We start from the raw sequence: 16,464 nt of genomic DNA, 5'->3' as shown, positions 1-16,464 counted from the left end.
ATAACATCCCTGGATGAGCACTGATGGACTACGCTGTGGAACTCACAAATGTCTTCACAGACGTCTTTAACACATCATCAGGGTCAGGCTGTCGTTCCCACATGCATTGAAGCCTCCACCATCATTACTGTACCGAAGAAGTTATCTACCTCCTGCTTTAACGACTACTGTCCGGTTGCACTCACCTCCATCATTATGAAGTGCTTGGAACGGTTAGTCATGCATCAAATCAAAACATCTCTTCCCCCCAACCTGGATCCATTTGAGTTAGCATACCGGTAAGTAAACCAACCTTTTGAGATTTACTTACCAATGCTCAACCGACTATGCAATTTCAGCTGCTCTTCACTCGGCCCTCACACATCTGGAAACTAGAGACTCATATGTTAGGATGCTGTTCATAGACTTCAGTTCAGCATTCAACACGTTCATTCCCCAGCAACTCATTCACAAACTGGATCTGCTGGGGATCAGCACCTCGCTGTGTAACTGGCTGCTGGATTTCCTGACAGTAAGACAGCAGACAGTACGGGTCAGCAGCAACACCTCCAGCACAAGAACACTGAATACAGGGGCTCCCCAAGGATGTGTGTTGAGCCCCCTTCTCTTCACTCTGCTGATCCACGACTGCACACCATCACACAGCTCCAACCTTTTTATCAAGTTTGCAGACGACACAACTGTGGTAGGTCACATCAGCAACAATGATGAGGCCTACTACAGGGGTGAAGTTAACCATCTGACCGAGTGGTGCAGCAACAACAACCTGTCCCTGAATGTGGAGAAGACCAACAGCGACTCTACTTCCTGCATGACACTCATGGCCATTGATCAGTAGGCTTTGATTAGTAGTCGTTGATCAATGGTGATAAGAATTTGCATATTAACAATCATGGAACTGACCTCCCAGCCCATTGTTCCTTCAGTGGGCTGGTTTCAGTCATTATGCAAATGTACTGTTTATAAGATTGGAAACCTGCAGTCAGCTGAGACTGAAGACGTCACTTGGATGAGTGAGGAAAAGTTTCTCCCACTGAAAACGTCCAGATGAACAGATTCAACTTTTTGGAGATTTACTTACCTGGATGATTGAGCACGCATCAAGACCTTATTTTATTAATATATTTTAAATGATAGCAGCACAAACAAAATATTTTGAAGCACAAACGTAGCACAAATGTTTAAAATCAAATTTGTTTGACTTGGGTAATGTGGGGGGGGCTGAATGACCTCTGATGACCTCTAGACATTTTTATTAATATCTTTAAAATGATTGCAGCACAAACGTTTGATACCACTTTTGTTGGATTTGAAGAACGTGGCGGGGCCAACTTCACTCACATCCACCACAACGATCCTTCTAATCTGGGGAAAAGGAGGACGCGTTTGTGGGCTGCATTTGGAGCAGACTTTTAACTGGGATAGCCTTCATCACCTGGCTGTGGCATAATCGGCCTCCAAAGGATGCGGCCTATGAATTGGGGCACAGCTATTGAATTATCTTGGACTTTATTTCATTTAGACACACAGTCAGAAATGTTTTGAGATGATTTAAAAAATGATATTGTGCTTATAAATATACTATTTGTTTGTAATATTGATTAGTGTGTAATTAAATCGTCTAGTAAACTGATGCATTCTCATAAACGTGTTGGATGAATCCAGTGTGCATTTTAAATGTTTCATGAAGAAAGAGGAACGATGGATAGTTTATTATGTTTGGAATCAGAAATCAGGAAAGCTCAAACAAATAAGGAAATGATGATAGCTGTCTTCTTTAATACAGCCATACAACATGTTATGGAAAGAGAGACTCCTCATTAAACTCAGAAATCTACGAGTAAATGGATAATTGTTCTATCGAATTATAAAATTGATGAAAGAATATAATTATCCTTGTTTTTCCTGCTATTCTCCTGTCCACACTCCAGTCCAGTCAAACGCCATCAAGCCCCGAAGAAGAACAGAGGAGGACAGCGCTACTGTGGTAGAGGAGCGGTGTGTGTGCAGACATGGCCACTGTTGATGAAGCAGACTGAACTTAGAGGAGAGACACAAACTGAAGTGTTGATCCCGTCACATCAGTGTGGATCTGATACCAACGTCTGTATCGCTTCTATCGATGCTTGTATCGATGCTTGTATCGATCCACCCAGCCTGGGTTGAAGCAGCAATGAGTTCAGTTCAGTATCTGAGAGAGTTCATCAAGGAGAGACTAACTGCTGTTTGTGAAGAAATCTTCTCAGAGGTTCAAAAAACCATCGTCCAGTTTGAGGAGGAGATCAACCATCAGCACAGACTGCCGGATATCAGCCGGAAACCCGACAGAAACTCACACATCATAGGTATGGACATGTTTTTAACTCTGCTGTTCAAGCTCAGATTCTTCAGTGTGACTAACTTTACTAGAAGAAGTTAAACTGGGTATTTATCAGTGCTGTGGGTCAGTGTCCAGTGATGGACTATGTTGGACTGGTGCAGGTCCATGGTTACTGATAGGTTAGGTTTTAAAACATTTTAATTGATTTATTTATTAAACTTTTTTTTCTCTAACAGATTCCAGTGTTGAGTACATCAGGCGTCAGTGTTTTAGATCCTCTGTAAACACTGAGACTGTGCAGTAAAGATCTAGTTAGATGTCAGCAGAAAACACATTTAACAAGTTGTTAACAGACTTCTCTGAAGTTGAAGTGAAGCTTCATTTAACCTCCTAGGACCTGCCGTCCACATATGTGGACGTCACATTTTGGGTTATTTAGACCAAAATACTCAATTTTGCTCTACATGGGCCTGATATCCACTTACGAGGACATTGGTAAATTGACTGATTCTTATAGAGCGCTTTTCTACTCTCACAGAGTACTCAAAGCGCTCTATACAACATGCCTCATTCATACCTCATTCACACTAGGGCTGGGTATCGTCACTGATTTCTAGAATCGATTCGTTTCCGATTCACAAGGTCCCGAATCGATTTGATCCACGATTCGATTCAATTCGATTCGATTCGATTCGATTTGATTCAATTCGATTTGAATCAGGGAAATTTTGACAGTCAGAAATATTGTAATTCAGATCAGTACATTTACATATTTTTGTATCTATAAAAAGGAAGCTGACACACGCAAGATTTTATCAAAGGTGTGAGCATCACAGCAGATGCCTTTGTGTCAAAGTAGCTGAAGATAAAACACAGAAAAACATGAAGGTGGTTTTCCTGGCCTGGGATTTTATAAAAATATTCTGCAGTACATCAAAAACGAAAGAAAACCATTAATCAACATATGAACGTTACCTCTGACGTTACAGCGGTTTTATTAGAGACACGGCTGAGCGTTTTGCATTTTGCATAATTTTAAAAAGTTTAAATTTGTTCAGTATTGAACGGCAGAAATGAGGTTTTCTTTTCGGAAGTATGTAAAAGGAAAAAAAAAAACAGCGGCCGACAGCGCGGTAAACAACGGTAGACTTGTGCGTAACAAGCAAGCGAATAATGCAGAAAACAGATTTTTAGACGGGAAACTGTTCTTGAAGTACAGAGAGAGAGAGAGAGAGAGAGAGAGAGAGATTTTATCGTGGTGGAAGCAAAACAGCAAAAGTCAGAGTGAATTCATGACGATGTTTATGTGAAGCGTAGTTTGGATCTTCTTTTGCTGCTGGTTCAGTCAATATTGTTTGGAGAGAGATAAAACTAACAGCTTTAGAATCAGCGCAAAAAGGGCGTAAACACAAAGCGCGGACCCGCCGACAGATCGGAATCAGCGAGCTGTCGCCTTTCAGCCCCGACCGTGTCCGTGCCGTCAGGTGAGAAAGGCGACATCCCACTGATTCTGATGCGTCGGCGGGTCCGCGCTGTGTGTTTACGTCTTTGTGCAGAATCCGTGTTCCTGCTCTCATTTACTGTCTTAGCTGTTTGGTGGTTGTTGAAATTTTGTGAGGTTTAACCTGAGATTCTGGCATTTCGGGCAAAATAAATTTATATTTAAAAATCGATTCAGGATTTTAATGAATCGATTTCACGTTATCCAAGCCAGAATCGATTTTAATCGATTATAAAAACCCACCCCTAATTCACACCCATTCTCACAAGCACTTTATCTATACATAGTGCTTTCTAACGACATTCATACACAATCATACTCCAATGGATGCATCGGAGAGCAAGTTGGGGTTAGTATCTTGCCCAAGGATACTTGACATGCAGACTGCAGACAACCACCGACCTTCCGATCAGTAGGTGACCAGCTCTACCTCCTGAGCTACAGCCACCCCAAATTACCCCCATTATACTGCTACTGTTCTATCAAAATTTTAAAGAAATATCCTTATATGTGGCTCTCATTTTTCTTAAAAACAAAAATAAGTTAAAAAAGAAAAATCTGGTAATTCTTTGTTTTTACATTCATCCAATCAGCCCAAATATCAAAGAGAAATTAAAAATGCATGTCGTGGAAGAGTTCGGGTCTTAGGAGGTTAAAGAAGGATTTCACACAGTGATGTTTTCATGGTGGTCACCCTGCAGTTTAGTTTGGTGAACTTTGTGTCTTTGCTCACAGTGAGGAGATTCAATGCTAACATGTTAGCGTGTGGCTGTGAGTGTGCACAACTATTTCACTGAGCTGTTGTGTGTGAGGCTCATAATGGGTCATATGACAGGCTGATCATCATTTATTCAGGTTTTGATTCATGCTTTTAAAAACAGTTTGAGTTTTTGTATCAACACATTAGTGATTATTATTCTTGTGTTTCTTTGTTTGACAAGACTTCCCACAACAACATGACTGTGAGGAAGAGGAGGGTCTGTATGAGCAGCAGGTCTGTAACCAGGAGAGGAACTCCAGTCTGGACCAGGAGGACCCAGAGCCTCCACAGATTACAGAGGAACGGGAGGAACTCTGCAGCAGTCAGGAGGGAGAGCAGCTTGGACTGAAGAAGGAGGCTGAAGGCATAATCGTCTGGACTGATGAAGAGCAGCTCAGACTGCTGGAGACCATCTGTAAACCTGAGATAAAGTTACACAGAATAGGTATGTAAAACTGTGATGTTTTATTAAAAGTGAATATGACTCACAGGAGTCACAGTGGAACAGTGGTTAGCACTGTTGGTTCACAGCAACAAGGTCCTGAGTTTGACTCCACTGTGTGGCCGGGCCTTTCTGTGTGGAGTTTGCATGTTCTCCCCTTGTTCACTCTCCAGAGACATGCAGACAGCTGGGTTAGGTTAGTTGGTTGCATTTATTTTCAGAGGCACAAGAAAAATTGAAGGTCCAAAAGTAAAAAGCAGCATGAATGAATCTCTTCGGCCTAATTTTCTGTTTTCATTTACATAAACACATTTCCACCATTAATTCATGCAAAAAGGTGAAAATTAGTGCATAAGAATTCAGCAGAATGAAAGATGTGAAACATCTGAGTTTCAAATTTGCACCCACTGCTCAGGAAAAATCTGCACAGAGACACAAAGCCAACAACACAAGTTTCATTTTGTTCTGTTAACAGTTTAAGTTAAAGAATTACATGTTTCCTCTGCAGCATGGAAATGGTGAGATTTGAACAGTTTACAGGTCTGGGTAAGTATGAATAAATATTTCTATTCTGTTTTGGAAAATATGAATTCAGAGTTTCTAAACTGAAATTGATCAGACAAAGAGAGTTTTCATGGCATTTCAGGCACAGCCAAAACACTGTGTGAGAGAGCTCTGCCCCAGCATGCCTTCTTATAACTATAGCCAATCCAGACATCCACATTCATTTAACAAAAAACATTTATTTATTTCTAGGGCTGCCACGATTAGTCGACTAGTCATGATTATGTCAGCTATCAAAATCGTCGACCACTAATTTAATAGTCAACTTTTGAAGTTTTGTAAGATTTAAGATTGTAATAACAGACTGAAACAGAAGATGGCAGCACTGCATGTACAAGAATGACAGCTGCCGTTATACCCCGAAGAAGAAGAAGAAGCAGTGCCCGGTATCGTAGCTGTGTCCAAATTCAGGGCCTGCAGGGCCTGAGATTAAAGTTGTAGTTTTTACACAGCTGAATAAACATCAAGCAGAAAACTGATTAAACAGAAGTGTGAGATGGTTGAGAATTTACTCCAGTTATATTTTAAATAGCAAGGAGCAGACGGCCTTGTTTATTAAACTTCACTGAGACAATCTGCAAATTTCATTAAAATTTAATAAACTATCATCTTGTCTTTATTTTTAGTTAGCACATACCTTAAACACTTCAAGCTGTAAGCTAATGATAGTTTTATAAGAGCAGATGCTGCTGGTGCAGTTGTACATTTTACATCTAATGGATGCATGATCTGATTAGTCGACTAATCGCAAAAATAATCGGTGACTAGTCGACTATCAAAATAATCGTTTGTGGCAGCCCTAATTACTTCATACATCACAGACATTCACGTATGTGACGTCAGTTGAACTTTGAGCTTTACTAATAAGAGTGTCAGAACTAAACATTTCCATCAGTGCCCGGATAATTTTTCACATTTCTACATTTTAAATTTCAGTGGTATATGTGAGCAACATGCTCTGCTAATGGTTTAGACCACTAAATATTTTCTTAAATGTTTGTTTTGCTATCATTTTGTCCCCTTTGTGCCTTTAGATGTTGTACAGCAGCATGCTTTTAAGGAAGAGGAGGTTCTTACAGACCAGCAGGTCTTTAAACCAGGAGAGGAACTCCAGACTGGACCAGGAGGACCCAGAGCCTCCACAGATTAAAGAGGAGCAGGAGGAACTCTGCAGAAGTCAGGAGGGAGAGCAGCTTGGACTGAAGCAGGAGACTGAGACTTTCATGGTGACACCCGCTTATGAGGAAAGTTCCCACAGTGAACCAGAACCAAACCGTGAGCAGCTCCTTTCTCACAGCTCTCCTGAAGCAGAGAGCCGAGATTATGAAGAAAATAGGCATGTGGACTCAAGATCAACTAGAAGAGACATCACAGTCAGAGAGTAGGCAACACTCCTGTGTCAGTGAGCCAAAGTAGAACAGACACAAAAAACAAGTCTGTACAATGTGATGTGTGTGGAAAAACTTTACCTGATGAATACAAAATGATTGCACATCTAAGAGTTCACACAGGTGAGAAGCCATATTCTTGTAGCACCTGTGCGAAATCATCAGCATTAAAAATACACAGGAGAATTCACACAGGTGAGAAACCTTATTCTTGTAGCATGTGTGGGAAAGGATTTATTCAGAAGTCACATTTGGACTCTCATGCAAGAATTCGCACAGGTGAGAAACCATATCCTTGTAGCACTTGTGGGAAAAGATTTGCTACCTCATCAACATTGAAAAAACACACGAGAGTTCACACAGGTGAGAAGCCACATTCTTGTAGCATGTGTGGGAAAGGATTTATTCAGAAGTCACATTTGGACTGTCATGCAAGAATTCACACAGGTGTGAAACCATATCCTTGTAGCACCTGTGGGAAAAGATTTGCTGACTCATCAGGATTCAAAGCACACATGAGAATTCACACAGGTGAGAAGCCACATTCTTGTAGCACCTGTGGCAAAGGATTTATTCTGAAGTCACGTTTGGACTGTCATATAAGAATTCACACAGGTGAGAAACCATATCCTTGTAGCACTTGTGGGAAAAGATTTGCTACCTCATCAACGTTGAAAAAACACACGAGAGTTCACACAGGTGAGAAGTCATATTCTTGTAGCACCTGTGGGAAAAGGTTTGTCGATAAGGTACAATTAAAGAAGCACATGAGAATCCATACGATTTAAAACGTATATACTTAGAAAATGTGGGACAGCTGTGAGTCATCGCTGAACACCTGAGTGAAAAAATGATGCATATTCAAATCATTTTTTTTTTCCAGAGCAGTAAAGAACTCTCAGCATTGTTTGTTCAGTTTATTACATGATTCTATTAATTGTATCAGGAAAACTGATCTTACATTTCACGAGGGTTAAAGTTCAGTATGCTCCTGTTCTATTGGTTCATTGTTTAGCTCTGTTGTTTATTATTATTGCTTTATATCCTATATTGGGACAAATGGACCCCAAACCAGTCTTCTGGTTAATAATTTTAATCCTTTGCTCAAGTGAACTTTTGTCACAATAAAAATGAAGAAAGTGAGCAACAGTCAAGAATTGTGTTTACCCAGATAGCAAGGAAACATTGAAACAATGTTTAGTCAATATCAGGCGATGTCATAGAATCAACGTTGAGATCTGACGTTGACCTAACGTCACTCTTGCACCCTTTTTTAATATTGAAACAACGTCAGGTTTTGATATTGAATCAATGTTGAAAGCTGACATTGATTCGACGCCATATTTTCTAACACATTGAAACAATGTCAGATTCTGATATTGAAACACTGTTGAACTATGATGAACTATGATATGATTTTCCACCTCTTTTGCACAGTTGCTTTTATTGAAAAAAACAAAAAAAATTTATCATTTGCAAAATACTTTATTAAAAGACAAAGTTTCCTATTTACATTTCTATGTTTCACGTCACTTTTTATTTACTCCGGGATGGGGATGGATGATGTGCGTCCTGCGCCACCCGTACGATCGAGCCATTTCTGGACTGCTTGAGCAAAGACCAACTGAGACATAGAGTTCGCCCCTACCTGCTGCGCCAGGCCATCTAGGACAAAAATAGACACACACACACAAAAAAAAACAAAGACAAAAAAAGGGAATTAGAGCACATGAATAAGCTCTTGTTAATTGTCTTCAGCAGGGAGAAAGTATGTAAACTCCTAGGCTGATAAACATGAAAGTCACCAGGCGGAAATCAGCAAACTGCCGCATTTGATTCCCAAAGAGCTATAAGCTGAAAATGTGATATGTCTTAGCATGGTGTGCCATGTATCCTTTAAAAAAAGGAATTTCCTTCTCGAGGCTTTTGAGAAGCCTCGAGAAGGAAATTAATTATGAGTGTGTGCACTGTAATGAGCAGATAATATTTTTGTAGTCTTGGCATATTTCCAGGCACTATGTGTATCCTTGACTATCATACAGCTCACACCAATTAGAAGATTGCATAACATTTTTTTCCATCAGTTGTCAAATCCAAAAAGTACATTGGAGCTGCAGTGATTCCTCAGTCAGTGAATGTTCTCAATTTAGCTGGGAAATATTAACTGCTGTTTTTGAGATGTAGTGTTTTAGCAAAAGAAACGTAGAAAGAAAATATGGGAGAAAAAAAATGGATGTTCAGCTTTCAAGCTTTTCTGCTCCGGTTAAAAAAAACTTCCTCCTGTTGGAGCAGATTAACTGCAGCCTGAACTGATGTTCCTGGTTTATTGGAACATTAAACCACAGTATATTTTGACCACAGCCAAGTACTTTATTGACAGTTATGACAGTTAACATTGATTAAACCTACATAACTCTGTCTTGTTATACTTTTGCACATACTTTATTTTGTACAGTTCAGAGACCTGATTAAATACTGCATAGGTCAGAATCAGAATAAAGACTTGGGCATGGTGCTGACTGCAAAAAACACAAGTTGGCATCAGAGAATAAAAAGATAAGGTTTAGCTAGCAATCATGTTTGCAAGCCAGAATTGTACAGTTAGACAGCTCGATATAATTTATGTTATGGAAATTTTAACAATACACCCAGTGAGCTTGATTTGAAGTGGGTTTAAAAAATAAAACACTAGGATTATCTCTGCTAATGGCCAAAGCCCTCACAATCTTATATACACACACAAACAAAAAACATTCCACAACTCTTACATGTTGGCCCTCTCACAGGGGGGCTATACCTTTAGCCCCATCCCTAAAACCTTCTCCCTCACAGAGAGAATTATGACCTGGTATTCTGCTTGGCCATCACCTAAAGATTTACATCTCTGATAAGCAGAAGGATTCTCACTATCTGTTTAACGTCTCCCATGAACTTACAATGGCCTCACTGTGTGTGTAGAACATGTGATAGCTTCACAAATGTGTCTTATGCTCTAACCTAAGTGACAAAGTGATACTACTTTTACTAAAGTGATATGGTTAAAATAAGTGATTAATACATCAGAAAAGAAATCTCCCAGTAGATTTACCAGCCAGATATGCCCTGGGAGTTTTTGTGATTAGATAATGTATGGTTACGGTGTAACCTTGGTTCTCTTAGTGAGAGACTAATTCTCCACACTGTTACATTTTCCATATGTACGGGGTGACTCTATAAGACACTCTGCGGGTACGACCCCACCTTGGTCGTGGCGCGTGGATATTTCTTTAAGACACTCCGGCAAGCCCAGCCACGCCCCACAGCTCACGTATGAAACAGCTGTGCAGACGTGACACTGGTGATAGTTTGATCGGAACGCGTTTCCAAACAGCCTGGCAGTGGAGAGAGTCTCTCACTAAGAGAACCAAGGTTACACTGTAACGAGACTATCTCTCCACACTGTTACATATTCCATATGTACGGGGTAACTCTGTAAGACACCCCGCAAGAAGACTGTACAACCGAACTGCCGAGAGTGAAGGTGTCAACGAACCATTGATAAAGTACACATAAGCAGACCACCCCGGTCAGGGTTTCACCGGACGCGAAGGCCAGGTCAAGCTAGAGATCAGACCTGTACAGCCACAGAGCCAAAGCCGCCCCCTGCTGTCGACAGACAGGGAGGGGGACTGGCAACTTAGCCTGCTGAAGCGGAGGGCTGTGTGAGGTGACCACCCGAAGGCCCACCGCAGCACCGTCACTACATGCTGTCCACAGACAGATGAGCATCAAGGGTGAACTCGAACGAGATACTCGAGGTCAGCCATAAGTCCCAGCTCACTGAGCGGGCCTGGGCTGGCCGTGTAAGCCCGTGACACAAGGCAATGCACCAGTCAGGGAGCCAGCGTTGCAGGCTGGAGAGCTCTCACACACTGGCTGAAGTGTCAGACACAGCAAGGTCTGACAAGCATATAAACCCGCGGAACGTGGTTAACACACCACGTTCCGCGGTCGGCTAGGACGAGCCCGGGTGCACACTCTGCAAGGACACCCAGCTGGAGCCTGGGGTGCCCAGGGCCCGGACCTGGAATCCCAGGAGCACAGCGAGGAGAGGAAGCGTAGCTCACCGAGCCACTGAGTGGGGACCCTACTGGCCGTGCAACCCTGCAAGAAGCAGGTGACGCTAGACAGGGAGCCAGCGCTGCAGGCTGGAGAACACTCACTCACTGGCCAAGGTATCAGACACAGCGAGGTCCGACTGAAGGAGGCAAAACAATCGCATGAGTGCTGCTGTTTGACTGAGGTAGCATAAAGTAGTCGTGGTAAGCCAATCACATGACCACTTCAAGATATATACCAGTTTTTAAATTGTGTTGATAGGCCACGTAAAACCAGAGTCATGATAAACAATATATACACGGCGTTTTTTCCTCAATAGTTTCGCCACGTTTACTGTGTAAGGACAGCGCTAGCAAGCACTCTCTGCTTATGAGCAAAAAAAAATAAAAATACAGCCCCTTTGTGTTGGTGGAAAAATGCACCATGTCGACCAATCAAAAAAATGATATGGCGACATGACATTTGGTTGTTTAGGAAGAGGGGGAAGTTTTAGGAGTGATGGCAAGAGAGAGAGAGAGAGAGAGAGAGCAAGACAGCAGAAAAAGAGAGAGAGCGAGTTTTGAGATGTGAGAGATTTGTGACGTTTAGTGTGTTTGCAGCAGTAGCGGTTTTTGATACGGGCGACATGGGCGGTTGCCCGTGGCGGGGGCGGCATCACGGGCATCGGCAAAAAATTTTTTTTTAAAAGTTGCTCGTACTCATGCTGCCCCGACATCAGCCAGCGCATATTGGGAATGTCAGAGGCACCGATCGGGTTTCTATCGCCCATTTGCTGGGAGTAAGGGCGTTCTCCATTTGCGAGGTGCGCCTGCTGCTTGCGGCACAGGGAGGAGAGGGCGGGGCAGCGGGGGATTCTCTGGCTGGCTGGAGCAGCATCTAATAACCAACTCGCAAAATAAAACAAAATACAAACAAACCAACAAACACGAAAACAACAGACATTATGATACAGACTTATAATTTGCACCGATGTTTTTTCGAAATTCTATACGCAAAAAGTGAGCGCGAGAGCCCTCGGTGCGCCTGCGCGCTGCTGAAGTCAAAGTAAACTTTATTGTCATCTCCGCTACATACAGTCCAGTATATAGAGAGACGAGACGACGAGGCTCCAGTTACAGCAGTGCAAGTAAACAAACAATAAATATAACAAGAGTAAGAAAATAAATATACACTTTAGGACCAGGGGTAAAGGGATCAATAACAATTTAAAATTTATATTTTACAGTTTGATGATTTAAAGTCTCACACACAGCCTGTCGAAAGGGGAGGGGCCGGCTGCTTCCAAATAGAGCACATTTCATTCATAATGTTGTAAATCCAAGCCCATCATGTATTCATGATTTGAATCCTGGGTTGTGTGAAATCCCAGAAATAAACCCAGACAAAGTGAATCTGTGAACTAAGGTGTAGGTCTGTTAGGTTATGTTGAGGGATGGGTGCAAAATTAAAACCAATGGAAGATGGACAAGAAAAGTTCAAAGCCATCAGGTGCTCAGTTTAGAAAAAAGAGAAAAGAAGAGGAGGAGAAACGAGCAAAGATACAGGTAAGCAGATGTGTCATTGGATAATGGCAGGTCATCCTGAAACAATCAGAATCAGAATACTTTATTAATCCCTAAGGAAATGATGTGGGTTACAGTTACTCCAAGAATAAATTCTAAAAATAGTAACAGTAACAGACTAAACTCCAAACAATACATTATGTTACAGATTTTAATATTAAATAGTCATTGTCAATTGTTGATTTGTCCTGTTCTCATTGTATGAGGAATTATGATGGCTGTTTGGTAGCCGTTTGCATGTAATGCATACTCTCTCTCTCTTCATATGTGTGTGTGTGTGTGTTTCTCTGGTGAAATTCAGTATGGTTCCGACAACAGTTTTATGTTAATGTACAATCCTTAATATGTTTTTTTTTGGGGGGGGGGGGGGGGGTTGAACAGTGTTCTCCCTCTGGAAGTGTTTGCCCAGGGCGCCAAACAGGCTAGGACCGCCACTGGTTTGGAGTGTGTAGTTAATGTGTTGTCTTGTGTAGTTAGTATGTAGTGTTGTGGATAGTTTTGTGTTGTGTGTCAGAACGATGAGGCGACTGCTGTCTCCAGGTAGAAACAGGAGTGATACACCTGCTGCTGTCAGACCTGCAGGTATCAGGCTGTGATGTTCTCCTTTATAGTGGACAGAAATATTTGGAGTGGCACAAATAATTTGTGTGGCATCTTATTTAATGCAGAACAGCTGATTGTTCTGTAAATAGTTTGAAATGGTTATAAAAAAAGGGTAAAAGGTAAATGGCTGCAAATAACTTTGTTGTTTGCAAAACTTGTGCGTATGATTTTAAAATGGACAATTTATATTTGCATTTAAAGTTATGAAATATGATTCATTAAACATGTTTGTGGTTGTTACAGTAAAAATATAACTTTTTCTACTCTGATTTTATGTTTTTTGTCTGATTTTAGATCAATTGTGTTAATACAGTATGTCAAAATGAAAACATAACTGTAAATTCAGACACGTGAGGTTGTGCTGAAAACAATGATACCAAACAAGGCAAATAAACAGTTTTTAAAGGTGAAATGTAGAGGAAACATCAAAAGTAGTCAAAAACGGCCAATTATACCCTGGACCCCAGAGGGTTCAACATTTTTTTTAAAGTAACGCAATAGTTACTTTTCCTAGTAATTAATTACTTTTAGAATCTTGAAACTCAGTTACTAACTCAGTTCCTTTTTTGAAGAAGTAACTAGTAACTATAATTAATTACTTTTTCAAAGTAACTTGCCCAACACTGGATATCACACAGGTGCTGCTTTGAATATAAATTTTTTGGGGAGAAAATAAAATGTTTTGTCTGTTTGGTTGATAAATCATTTGTGATGTGCCATGCTGTGTTCTCCCTTTTCATGTGACTTCTTTTTTTGACACATGAAGCTTCAACTTCAAACAGACCATCATTAGTATCAAGGCAACCCGCAGCATACAATAGAAACCACAATATTCTTGTACAACGCCTGCACTTCAGTGCTGGTGTCAGCGGCACAGCACTACACTGGCTCACCTCATACCTCAACAACAGATTCTTCTCTGTCAGCAGTGGAAACTATTCTTCTTTGATGGCAGCACTGCCATCACCATATTTTAATTTTGGTGTGATGTTCCTCTTCTGAAATGATTTTGGTAAAGCCATTTACGTGAGATGTAATGGGACACACACCTTTCACAAATTTCAAATTTTGCCTCTTCTGTCCACAGAGTATTCTCCCAATAGTCTCTGGGATCATCAAGATATTTTCTGTCTGTGTCTGTTATGTTCCTTTTCAAATATCTTTACAGCACTTTGTTTGAAAGCACTTTATAAATAAAGTTATTATTATTATTATTTTGCTCAGCACTGGCTTTTATCTTGGAACTCTGCCATGCAGGCCATTGTTGCTCAGTCTCTTGCTCATGAACACTGACCTTAATTGACACAGATGAGGCCTGCAGTTCTTGGGATGTTGTTCTGGGGTCTTTTGTGACCTCTTGGATGACTCGTCACTGCGGTCTTGGGGTAATTTGTCGGCCTGCCACTCCTGAGAAGGTTCACTACTTCATGAATTACACTACTGTAATTCATTATTATCAGGAAGTCCTAAAAACTCCCTGAAAAGCCTTCAGTTAATCCAAAATGCTGCAGCAAGTGTCCTGACAGGGACTAGAAAGAGAGAGCAGATTTCTCCTGTATTGGCTTCCCTTCATTGGCTTCCTGTTAAATCCAGAATTCAAAATCCTGCTCCTCACATACAAGGTCTTAAATAATCAGGCCCCATCTTATCTTAATGACCTTGTAGTACCATATCACCCTATTAGAGCACTTGGCTCTCACACTGCAGGCTTACTTGTTGTTCCTAGAGTGTTTAAAAGTAGAATGGGAGGCAGAGCCTTCAGTTTTCAGGCCCCTCTTCTGTGGAACCAGCTTCCAGCTTGGATTCAGGAGACAGACACTATCTCTACTTTCAAGATTAGGCTTCAAACTTTCCTTTTTGCTAAAGCATATAGTTAGGGCTGGATCAGGTGACCCTGAATCCTCCCTTAGTTATGCTGCAATAGACGTAGGCTGCTGGGGGATTCCCATGATGCACTGGGTGTTTCTTCTTCACTCACTATGTTTTAATAGACCTCTCTGCACTGAATCATACCTGTTATTAATCTCTGTCTCTCTTCCACAGCATGTCTTTATCCTGTCTTCCTTCTCTCACCCCAACCAATCACAGCAGATGGCCCCGCCCCTCCCTGAGCCTGGTTCTGCCGGAGGTTTCTTCCTGTTAAAAGGGAGTTTTTCCTTCCCACTGTCGCCAAAGTGCTTGCTCATAGGGGGTCATATGATTGTTGGGTTTTTCTCTGTATGTGTTATTGTAGGTCTACCTTACAATATAAAGCACCTTGAGGCGACTGTTGTTGTGATTTGGTGCTGTATAAATAACACCGAATTGAATTGAAAAGAATCAAATAGATGCCATTCAGATGAAACATGTTTTTTTGACAAATGCAAATGGAATCATTCTTATATCGCGCTGTTCTACTCTACCTGAGCACTCACAGTGCTTTATACAACATTCCTCATTCACCCGTTCACACAAGCACTTGTTAAAAAATGCTTTTTCTATCTAACATTCACACACATTCATACTCTGATGTATGAGTTGGGGTTAGGATCTTGCTCAAGGATATTTGAGATGCAGAATGGAGCATCCACAGATCGAAGCACTGACCTGCGTTTGGTGAACTGTTTGTCTGTTTTGTTTTAAATGCCTTCGTATTTTTGTGTGAAAACCTTTGTGATGTTTGTCTCGAAAGGTGCTATATAACAGCCCGTTCTCACTCCCGAGGCGTAACATCCTGACGTTTTGTCATGTCCCGCGGCGTTCCCGAGGAACGCGAAAGGTGGCCTTCCATGTTTTTATGGTACGCAGCGGGTTCCAGCCCTGTATTGCAGCCCTAAACCTAACCTTATTTGTAACCTTAACCATATGCCTAACCTTAACCTTATTCCTAACCTTAACCATAACCGTATCCCTACGCCTAAACCTAACCTTATCCCTAAACCTAACCATAACCTTATTCCTAACCTTAACCAGCACTTTAATGACGTGACGCGATTTTAAGGGAAAAAGCGAAGATGTGTAGATTGAGTCCAAACGGTTCTCATGTGTCCGCAGTTTTCCGATGTCGTGATGTAGGAACGCGTTGGGTGCCCGAAAACGTAATATGTTGACGATTTGTCACCTAGCGTAAAATGTTGCGCTTTGGGAGTGAGAACGTGTTGCATATAAATAAAAACTTCTTATCTTACTGATCTACCACCTGAGCTAAAAAAAGCCAAAAAGTTGATTCTGTTCATGTGGAAGTTTT

Source organism: Pelmatolapia mariae, linkage group LG23 (genome assembly GCF_036321145.2).
Source record: "Pelmatolapia mariae isolate MD_Pm_ZW linkage group LG23, Pm_UMD_F_2, whole genome shotgun sequence".
Lineage (NCBI taxonomy): Eukaryota > Metazoa > Chordata > Actinopteri > Cichliformes > Cichlidae > Pelmatolapia > Pelmatolapia mariae.
This window is presented reverse-complemented; position numbering follows the sequence as displayed.